The sequence below is a fragment of the Polypterus senegalus genome, chromosome 13, assembly GCF_016835505.1.
Source record: "Polypterus senegalus isolate Bchr_013 chromosome 13, ASM1683550v1, whole genome shotgun sequence".
Lineage (NCBI taxonomy): Eukaryota > Metazoa > Chordata > Cladistia > Polypteriformes > Polypteridae > Polypterus > Polypterus senegalus.
The window spans coordinates 145,664,821-145,675,818 of record NC_053166.1 but is presented as its reverse complement, the minus strand read 5'-3'; the positions used below and the strand labels follow the sequence as shown (position 1 = coordinate 145,675,818).

General features: G+C 37.9%; 1 protein-coding gene across 3 annotated transcripts in view; it reads left to right on the top strand.

Moving 5' to 3' along the window:
• The first annotated feature begins 8,264 nt into the window (after window positions 1-8,264).
• abat (4-aminobutyrate aminotransferase) overlaps window positions 8,265-10,998 on the top strand; it is a 61,489-nt gene continuing 58,755 nt past the window's right edge. Inside the window, exon 1 of one of the 3 annotated variants that reach the window (XM_039776297.1) lies at window positions 8,265-8,529. The gene's annotated coding sequence lies outside the window, so the exon portion shown is untranslated. Of the gene's footprint in view, window positions 8,530-8,566; window positions 8,637-8,687; window positions 8,916-10,998 lie in introns of those variants that run through there. The other 2 variants (XM_039776299.1, XM_039776298.1) reach the window with 2 other exon arrangements.

The following is a 10,998-nucleotide window of genomic DNA, read 5'->3' as shown; positions in this document are numbered from 1 at the left end:
CTGAGTTGCCTCAAAAGCTTGCATATTGTAATCTTTTTAGTTAACTAATAAAAGGTGTCATTTTGCTTGGCTTTTCTCTCCAAACCCTTGAAAAATGTTCACATTTTGCGGAATTAAAAATGATATGTTCTTATTCTTGATGGTAATTTAATGATATGCTCTAAATGAAAAATATATACTGTAGGTGAAGTTGAAACTACAGGGGAAGTTAGTTATTTCATCGAATAAATTAAAGACAACAGTGAAATGTGCTGCTTTCATTTATAGCCTGAACCATCACATTAATTTTCACCAGAAGACCATCCTTTCAATAAAAAATGTGTCTTTGTGGACTAGTAGTCCTCTGTTTTGCAAGCTGCTTGGGGTGATTTACTACTGGTTTTCTTGGCATATTTTCTCCAGATCTCTCAATTGCTTTTAGCAATATTAAACATACACACACTTTCTCGGAAGCCGCAAGTAAGCTCTGAGATATTTTTATAATGCAATTTAATGTTATGTGGAGAGAATAGCTTCTTTCTTACTGCTGTGCCTTGAGACAGTATTACTGAGGACTCTAGAAATTGTTGACTGATTTCTTAGTAAGCTTTTCAGCCACTAGACTCTGGAGCCTTTTAATGTCATTGTTGGTTTATCACTGCCTTCCTTTGCAACTTCCCTGTTTGTTTGGGGAAAATTATTATTTTTTTCCTAAGAAATAACTGGCTGGCATAATGCAGCTTCCATACTGCTTGATTACTGATTACACAGAGGTCAGTGAGCTCAGATTTTTCTGTCCATCTCACAATGTTTCCTTTTGCTATGTTATCTTCAGCAAGGAATTCTGCAAATTGCTCTTTGGCATTATTTTTGTGGTGTTCCCTCAGATTCACTACTTGACAAATAATATCCACAACAAAAAGTATTTTTTTTATCATGACTTGATAAATCAGTCACCTTTATGGCACACCATCAAAGACTATTCAATTTTCTTTATAGCATGTTATGTAAATTTTCTTTAAATCTGAATTAATAGAAAGGCTTTCTATGGAATTGGTTTTCATGTCACTGTAAGAATCGGTTGAATTTTTGATTTACTTTGGTGGAGTGGGTTTTATTTTATTTTGATAGAATAAAGCTTATGGAACCTTCACTAAATAAGATGCAGTTAACTCAAACACCTACATTTAGCTATACAGGGCTGATATAGACTTGCCAATGAACCTACACTAGATGTCTTTGGAAACTCAAAGGATACCTTCATAATATAAAAAGTCCCAACATACCCTTTACACCATCAATATTATGTTCAGACTCATTCTCTAGAAGCTGTCATCAAACATTTTGAAATAATCCAGATAAATGTTTAGTAACAATACTGATTAGAGTGCACTAATGTATGAGCTTTAAAAGTATTTGAGTATCCCAAATATTATTGTTTTGTGACCTGGTAGTACATGAATGTAGTATTCAGAATTCTGCTACTGATTCACAATGGTCTAAATTCCAGCAGCAAACCTGTTATTGATTTACCAAACTGACACCTACGGTTGTTTGACACAAGTCTTTTCACTACCTCAATACCTTGTTATAAAACCCTTCATGAACACTTTTCAAGAGGTTTCTGCTCTCAATCTCTCTCCATAGATCAAAATTTAAAACCAAATATAAAAAGTCACCTCTTCTCTCCTAATTCCATCCATCCATCCATTTTCCAACACATTGAATCCAAACACAGGGTCACGGGGGTCTGCTGGAGCCAGTCCCAGCCAACACAGGGCACAAGGCAGGAACCAATCCCGGGCAGGGCGCCAACCCACCACAGGACACACCCACACACCAAGCACACACTAGGGAGAATTTAGAATTGCCAATCCACCTAACCAGCATGTCTTTGGAAACCCACGCAGACACAGGGAGAACATGCAAACTCCACGCAGGGAGGACCCGGGAAGCGAACCCGGGTCTCCTAACTGCGAGGCAGCAGCGCTACCACTGCGCCACCGTGCCGCCCTATTTTCTAATTGACTCCTCTTATCCCACTATACTGTGTCTACTAAATTCCCAACTCATTTCCTCTTTCTCTGTTTTGGATGATTATGACAGCATGTTACAGTATCTTGATTACTGTAATTTTATGCTGAATGGAGCTAGATAGGCAGATAGATTAATAGATATGAAAGGCCTTATATAATAGATAGCTGGTATTTTATTGATCCCAGAAGAGAAAGTCAAGAGCGTCAGAAACAACCTATAACATAAAACAATGTGCAAAACAGTAAAAAAAAGTGCAAATTATTATAAACAGACAGTATGCAGGTAAGTGCAAGTCCCATAACTATATATACATTATAATTAAAATGATTTAATAAGTTTGACAAATATTACCCCAGTGGCCCTATGCCAATGTGTCTATTATTACTAGCAAGGCTGTACGACAGAAGGAGATATAATATTTTGTCTGATGGCTGTGGACAAAAAGGAGCACCATTACTGCCACTCCACACACAGTTACAGATCGAGCTGGTAGCTATCAGTGCTCCAGGACAATGTCTTGTGGACAGCTCTAGTCATAATTGTCACCAGTAAGTACAGGGTCAGTAATGCAGTGTAGCTGGCCACTATGACCAACTTATTTGGGTGGAGGTATCCTTTGATTTGGTCTTACACCTCAACTTATCACAGTGTAGAACAATGCACTGGTCACTTTGAACTGGTACAATATCATCAGCAGTTTGTTACACACACATTAAATTGTCCAGAGTCTCTTCAGAAAAAATGGCCTCTTCTGGCATTTTTTAAGCAACACTTCTATGTTGTCCAGCTCATCCACTGAATCTACTGTTCACATCGGCCCTCAGGTATTTATAACTTTCCAGGACTTTCACTTCCTCACCCATTGTGAAGGCTTAATCTCAGACACTCCCTAAGACATTGGACTCTATTACCAACTTCTTTGATTTGGTAATGTTAAATTCCAGGTTGCTCTCTCTGCACCACAGGACAAAGTCCTCCATTACCTTTCTTTTTTTCTGAAAAACAGAACCTTAAAATGGTATACTACTCAATTAAACTAATAATTATAGCATACAAATACAATTTACTTCAAAATCAATCCAGAAAAAATAAAAGAAAAATAGACATACAAGTAAAAAAACTATTAAACCCCCACCAAGAAAAAGACAAAAGAAGAATGACAGACACACAAGCAGACACCACCCATATTACTTCCTAAATATAACAGAACAATTAAAAGAATATGAGAGTCAATAATAGGCCTGGCATGCTTATTCTAGAATTATATTAATAAATAATTTTTGCCATATTTAAAAAAAAAAAAAAGTTTTGGAAATATCCCCTTATAGAGAATTTGATATTTTATTTATTGAGATAATACAGAATGTTTCTAAGTGACAATCAGTCATAGAAGATAGGTTGGGATTCTTACAGTTAAGGAAATAAATGTATGTGCTATTAGTATGGTATAGAATATTACAATTGATTTCTTCCTACACGCTTTAGACACATCCAGGAGTACATGAAATATTGCACTAATGGATTAGGAGTGATGTACAGTATGTTGTCTATATGAAAGATCTCTAGTGTTTTTTTAGGTTAAATACTGAGGTTGCAAAAGGTGAGTATCATGTACAGGAGCAACAGATAACAGCATCTCTACCTTGAAATGCCCCCTACGTTGATTCCATATTTTTAAGTAATTGATGGACAATTGGATTTCTGATAAAATATCTGCATTACCTTTCTGTACTCCTCATCTCCAAAGTCAATGTAGTCTACTATGGAGGAATTAGTCTTAGAACCTCTGTAGATGGCGTACATTGGAATGGTACTTAAAAATGGAGGTGTACATGGTGAAGAAAAAGGCAGAGAGTGTGTTGCTTTTGTACTGCTGGCCACCATTTGTGAAACTGCTTTTTATCTGATTATTCTCCATACCATTGTTTTTTTGAGATTTTAACCTAAATAAAATCATATAACCAGATCCCTAAGTACACCTTTTATACAGAAAATTACTTTCCTCCAGATAAGTGCAGGTTGCAAAGCAGTTACCCCAGCAGCACCTTTGATGGCCTTTGACTTATCCATTCCTGAACCCTCCATTTCTTTCTTTTCAGCCATTCCTTGATGGATTAACTGGAATGTTTAGGGTCATTGTCATGTTGTAAGGTCCACTTTTGCATGAGCAGCAATCTTCAGACAGATGGTCTCAGATTATCTTTAAGCACTCTCTTGTACAATGAGGAATCCCTAGTGGATTCTGTGATAGTGTACTGCCCAGACCCTGATGCAACAAAGCAGCCCTAAACCAGAACATTTCCATCCACATGCTTTACAGTTGATATGTGGTTCTTCTGGTCAAATGCTGTGTTTAGTTTTTGCTAAACAGGTTTTGTGGAACTATGGCCAAGTAACTAGTATCACTGAAATGTCTGTCTAGAGAGCATTGTTCCTGAAGTCCTGGTCTTTGCCTAGGTGTTTATGGGCAAACACTTTAGTCTTGCCCTGCTTTTCTATCTGAACAACAAAGGTTTCCTTATAGCCAGCCTCTCATATAGACCTAATTTGTGTAGCCTCTTTCTAATAGTAGACTCATGCACTTTGACATCAACAGCAGCAAGAGCTATACGTATGTCCCATGATGGAACCTGGGGTTCTTATAGACTTCTTTTAGCATCTTGCATTTTGCTCACAGAATGAACTTGCAGGGGTGGCATTGCCTAGATAAACTGGCAGTTTGAAATATTCTCCGCTTGTAGATGATCTTCCAGAGGGTGGAATGTTTGATGTCCAAATCATTGATAATTTTTTAAAATCCCTCTCCAGATGCATATGCATCTATAACCATCTTTCTGACGGCCTCAGAGAGCTCTTTTGATCTTGGCATGGTGATAACACAACAAAGTGCAAACCAAACTAAATGTGTGAGATTTAAATAAGACAAGTTTACACAAATTCTCTCTGATGAGGTTGTAATAATTTGTACCTGATCTGGTACAACTAGTTCTAATTTGATGTACTTCAGGCAGTAATAAAAATAGGGTTGTGTAAATGTTTTTCCCAGATTTGAAATTTGCATTTATTTTTATTCAAATTACAAAATGGCCTGCAAAATGTAAATGTAGGATTATGTTTTCACCTTTATCTAAAAACACTGTTTAAATGAATATCAAATCTTGATATTTCCACATATTAAAAAATAAATCTCTCTATTATAAAAAGAAATCCTGGAAAGCAAAAGCAAGGCGACGATATGTGATCTTCTCGGGGGTTCTCGAAAGACATTTTGAAAGACCCACGAGACAAAAGACACTTGCCACGGAGCGTCTCACGGGGACCGTAAACATGAGACTTGGTGCCAAGAGACTGTGCCAGGGCCGTCTCGCGGGGACGTGGAACATGAGATTCTTGCAAGACACGCCCTACTTACAACAGATATCATATAAACGCAAATCCATCAAAAAACAGTCAGTCATGTAAAAGCACGTAGTTCACACAGATCCTATGCTCTCAACACATATAAAGCATATAAGGACAATAAGGAGAATAGAGATCCAAAGGTGTTGGAGAGAAAAAAAGGCAGATAAGAGATTATGAAACCAGTAAAATTCGAAAGTATTGCAGCGTCCCAGCCAGGTTGCGGCCTTTTTGGTTTTAAGTGACTGTTCAGTCCAATTGAGGGAGGGCGGAGTACAGCACTGAAGACTGATAGCAGGGTATTGATTGATGCGGTAATGGGGGGTGCGAGATGCGGGAGATGAGGGGTTGGAGAAGGTGCTAGAAAGTTGTTTGGGGTTACGAAGTCAGCGAGTGTTCAAGTAAAACTTTTGTGACACTTTATAATGTCAGTCGCTACAGCATCAAAGAAAAGACAGAAAAGATTGCATTACCGCAAAACAAATGGTGATTAATCATCAGATCCAGGTGTAATTGAAAAAAGAGCAGGACAAATCTAGGTTAGAAATAAGAGGCAAAGAGTAGACAACAAAGTCTTTTCGCATTCACATCATTCAATGCACAAAACATGGATTTACACAATAATAGACCATACGCTATGAGAATCTGTGGTCCCGGAACAGTTAAAGCAACAACAAGTTGAATCTTTAAGAATACACAATTCGGTCAGGTGTATATTTATGATCACGGGGAAGCGATGCAAATTTTAACAGGCGAAAAGAAAGGTAATGTATATATTCCGCGAATAACATTACACACCAAAGGAGATTGTGATATGCCATTCGTATTATAATGTTTACAGTTTACCGTGAGAATAGCTTTTGCTATGACAATCAATAAGTCACAGGGACAAACATTAGAAAAAGTCGTATTATTTATTAGAGAAACAAACAATATTCACTCACGGGCAGTCATACTTTGCGCTGTCACAATGTGTCTCCAAAAAATATTGTTTTTAATGAAGCTTTAAATGTAAAAGTGCAAATAATGAAATTGAAACAATTCCAAAGAAAAAAAAATTAAAATTGTATATCCGATTAACCAAACACAGGGGTTGGCAAGCAAAGCGAGCAGGGGGCAAAGCCCCCTAGTAAGTAAATAAATAAATAAAAAACATTTCATAAGGTCTTCTTGCTTTTTTTCTATAAATGTATATAATGTTTAGGAATGAAAGGAAACTCACTCGGAGGTAAAAGCACCTAGTGGTAATCATGAGTGAAGATGGAAGGATACATGATGGAATTAGAAACAGAATAATGAAGACAAACTATACTATCATGATGCTCCAACATTGATGGACTGAAAGCCAGAAGTCTACGTGACCATCATCATCAGGTCCTTCGATGAAAACGCTAAATACAAAGAGGACTGTTTGATTTATGTTAGGTAGATTGCCCAGAGGGGACTGGGCGGTCTCTTGGTCTGGAACCCCTACAGATTTTATTTTTTTCTCCAGCCTTTGGAGTTTTTTTTTGTTTTTTCTGTCCACCCTGGCCATCGGACCTTACTCTTATTCTATGTTAATTAATGTTGACTTATGTTTATCTTTTATTGTGTCTTCTATTTCTCTATTCATTTTGTAAAGCACTTTGAGCTACATTTTTTTTGTATGAGTATGTGCTATATAAATAAATGTTGATTGATTGATATTTAAATTAAAAATATTTTAATAGGAAAGAAAGAATTAAGTATGAAGGTTAAGATGCATCTATATAAAACCATATTTTTACCAAATGCACAAATATGTTATGTTTCAGAATCGTGTGTAATACTGGATAAACAAAAATCTAAAGCAGCTGTAGTTGAAAAAGCAATTAGTGTATAGTGTTTAAGACAAGTGATGGGCACAATAAAAAGAGACAGGCGAAGAAATAAAGGAACCTGTTAGGAACTGGAAATGCAACCATTTGTGGAAATCATTAAATAAAACACTGACAGTGGCTAACAAAGAGAAGTAAAACAAGGTATCCCAAAAAGGTGTTTAAAATCAGGGGTGACGGAAAACAACGGGAGGGGAAGAGTTAGAAGAAAACGTCAAAAGAACAGCCAGAAAGAGAGGGATGACCATGGAACAAGTGAATATCCTGGCAAAAGACTGAAAAAAAACCTAAACATAATTAATGGGTGAAGACCCCAACACTGTAATGTATAATGGAAAAAGAGAAAGTAGGTAAGGAAGGATGGAAGGAAACGCACTTGAATACGGGGAGAAGGAGCCAACTCCAACACAGGCACTCTGGGCCTTAAACTGCCTGGGATTGGGAAACAGTAGTGGATCTCATAAAATACTTTAGATGAGACGAAACTGATGATATAGGTTCGGCTCAATTTCCGAGTATCGCAATTTTTCTAATTAAATGTCACCCACTGACTTAATTAACGCGCTTTTGTCCCTGAGATACTGAATTTATATAATAAACAAGGCACTTGCAAGCCACTCGCACTCTCCCAAACACCAACTCAAAGCGATGCATAGTTGACACGAGAATTAACATAACTACTCGTACTTGCAACGTGGAAAAGTCTCGCTGAATTTTCGCGAGGTGAAAACAAACAGGCAGCAGCTAGGCTGGGAAATGGATACTGATGCTCGTTAACTGCCAGGCTAAACGTACTGCAAAATCAAAAAGCTAATTTCTTAAGATCTCTTTGTACCAGATGTGTATTATAAACAATGTAGATGCTAAGAAGGCGAATTTGGCACAACGCTGCTCTCCTCTACCCCGCAGTGCGCGCTTTTATAGAAAGTTCCGGATGTCTCTTTAACAAGGCTGGACCATTGGCTGACAAAATTGGAGGCTTGTCTTCAAGCGCCACCCACTCCAGCGTTTGATAGCGGACACATTGCAATCAATTTTTAAAAGCAACATTTGCCTGACTGCCCCATCAATGTGAATGCAATTGGGGGGCCGGAAGGGAGACAAATAGCAAAGAATAACAATAACAAGGAAGAAGTTAGACGCGGAAGGTTAACAAGAATTGAAAGGATAAAGACATATTCAAGCAAAGCGCATACCGCTTTCTGAGTTTTGACCGCTAGCAGACTGTTCGTGTTGTCGGCGGTACGGAGACCAGGTGGGTGCTGCGAGTAAGAACAACGACCCGGAGACTGAGGAGCAGCTGCCGCCGCCGCCGCTGCTGCTACCTCTGCTGTCGTTCAGAAGGCACGCGCAGGAGTGCGAGTGAGTGGAACAGGACTTCGCGCCCGCAGATAAGGAAAGAAGCGTGAGCGTTGCGAATACCGCTTAATACCGATAGCTTACGGGTATCCGGAGGTCAGATTAGTGTCCAGTAATCTTGACAATTTGAAGGAGTGTAAAAACTAAATAAATGTGTTGAATCTTTGCGCAACCCCGAAAAAACACCGCCAGCTGTTGCTGCACTGTGGTTGGTTCAGTGGGAATAAACATCCGACCAGATCCAGTCGGAACCGGTTACTGGCAGCTCCTGTTTACTGTGTGGTAGGTTACTGGCATCTGTCAAAATAATGTAAAGATTCCGTTAGCTGGTTACAGTTTAATATGTAAATGTTAATGCATTAACGAATCGGAGTTTCCTATATTTTTAAACTCATTTGCCTTCGTAAATGCTTACCGCTCTACCTGCATCTGGTTTTCTTGGCTTGTAAGATGACGATTTGCTGTAGTTTTGTGGTGATGTCTCCTTTCTGATCTAGTTAATTGAAGGACGGTGAGAGCAGTTCTGGTTTTGTTTTTTTTTTATAAATCTCTGTGATCTGCATTAATCATATATCGGGAATGCGTTTGTTTTGCATGCTTTTCTCGCTAGCATTTCCCCTATGTCAGCGTTCAAATGGACGGTACTGCTGCCCCGTTCTGTAATTTTGGAGACCTCTTCTTTTTATATAAAGGTGTCCGTGTCTCTGGACTCCTTACGTAAACAGCTAAATGGAGATGTCAAAGTCTGATTTTTCTGATGTCAATTTATATCCATCTGTTTATCCATCTCTGAGCCCACTTGGCCCCTGTAAGCTGGGTCACGGGAAGTTTGTGCCAAACCAGGCTAGAAGGGGACATAACGGGTGACTAGTTTGGCGATCAGATATAGGAAGGAAGACCATGCCAGTTATTAAAATGATTTACCTCACAGAACAGTACATAATGTAGTTAAGCACATTGACACTGTAGTCAGAAAGGAGTTTAACAAAGGTTAACAATTTGAAAACCTTGTGCATTTCAATGTCCCATTAGCCTCACTTTGAACATTAGTATCACATGTAATGGAGTTGGGGGAAAAGGTTAATTTCCTTCTACTTTGAACCTTTGGCATGGCTAAAGATATTGAACTTTAACCATGCTGCTTTAGTCGTTGCATCTGAGCAAATCACTTGGCTGTGCTATATACATAAATTTATTATTATTATTATTATTGTAAAAATATATTCCTTAATTGTACTAATGTTCTGTACATGTGACATCTTGTTGTAATGGAGCTCATTAATTAAAACATTCTAAATAAAAGCAAAAATTTATTTTAGCCTTTCAAATCTCCCTCTTGGGACAAATAAAGCACAATCTATACTTCCATTTTCTAAACCAGCTTCCACCTGAGCAGGGTCGCAGCAAACACAGGGTACAAGGCTGAAATAATCACTGGACAGGGGAGCAGTCAGTCGCAGGATGAATACACACGTGGGGCAATTTATAATTGCTAGTCCACCTAACATGCATATCTTTGGACAATGGGAGGAAGCTGGAGCACCTAGAGAAATCATAGGGAGAACCTGCAAATTCCAGTCAAGGTGGTCCTAGGATGTGAACCCTGGTCTCCTTATTGTAAGGCAGTAGTGCTGCCACTGTGTCACCTTCTGTCTTTCCATACTAAATAGCAGTGACGTTACACTTTTGTATTTAAAAAATGGAGGGGAATGTGTGTGTGTGGCTGTTTAAAGTGGTGGTCATATTTTTTTTTAAATGACAGCTGTATAGAAATAGGTATTTTGTATAATCCACATTCACATCAGACTAGTACTATATCTTTCGAATATTGGAAGAAGCACACACAAATGCAGTGAGAACAAGTAAATTCCAGGCAGCAGACAATGCAGCCACCAAGCAATCCTGCTGTTGAAGTCAAGTTGGATGATAGTGCTACCCTCTACACTTACATTCTGTTGTCATTTTGCCCTATGCAACCCTAGAATGTTTTATACAAACAATGCAATTTATTTGAATAGAAAATACAATGTGGGATTTTTTAACCATATATAATACTACATGTAAAAGACATTACTGCTCCTTCACTGAAAAGCAGTATAAGATGGTTAGGGGCTTTACATTATTTAAATTTTTTTATCTAAAAAATAAAGCTATTGCAGTAAGATGCTTACATCAGCTGGCTTCAGCACAAAAAAAATATGAATAATGAAAAATAAGAGATGTTTCTTCTTGTGTAATGTGTTACACATTTCCATTTTGCAACTTATAAAAGTAATGACTTCTTGTAGAACCATATAACAATAAATATTTCATATTTTAAATTCATTTGTAATGATGAATAATGTCTTTTGCTTATATTCAATCT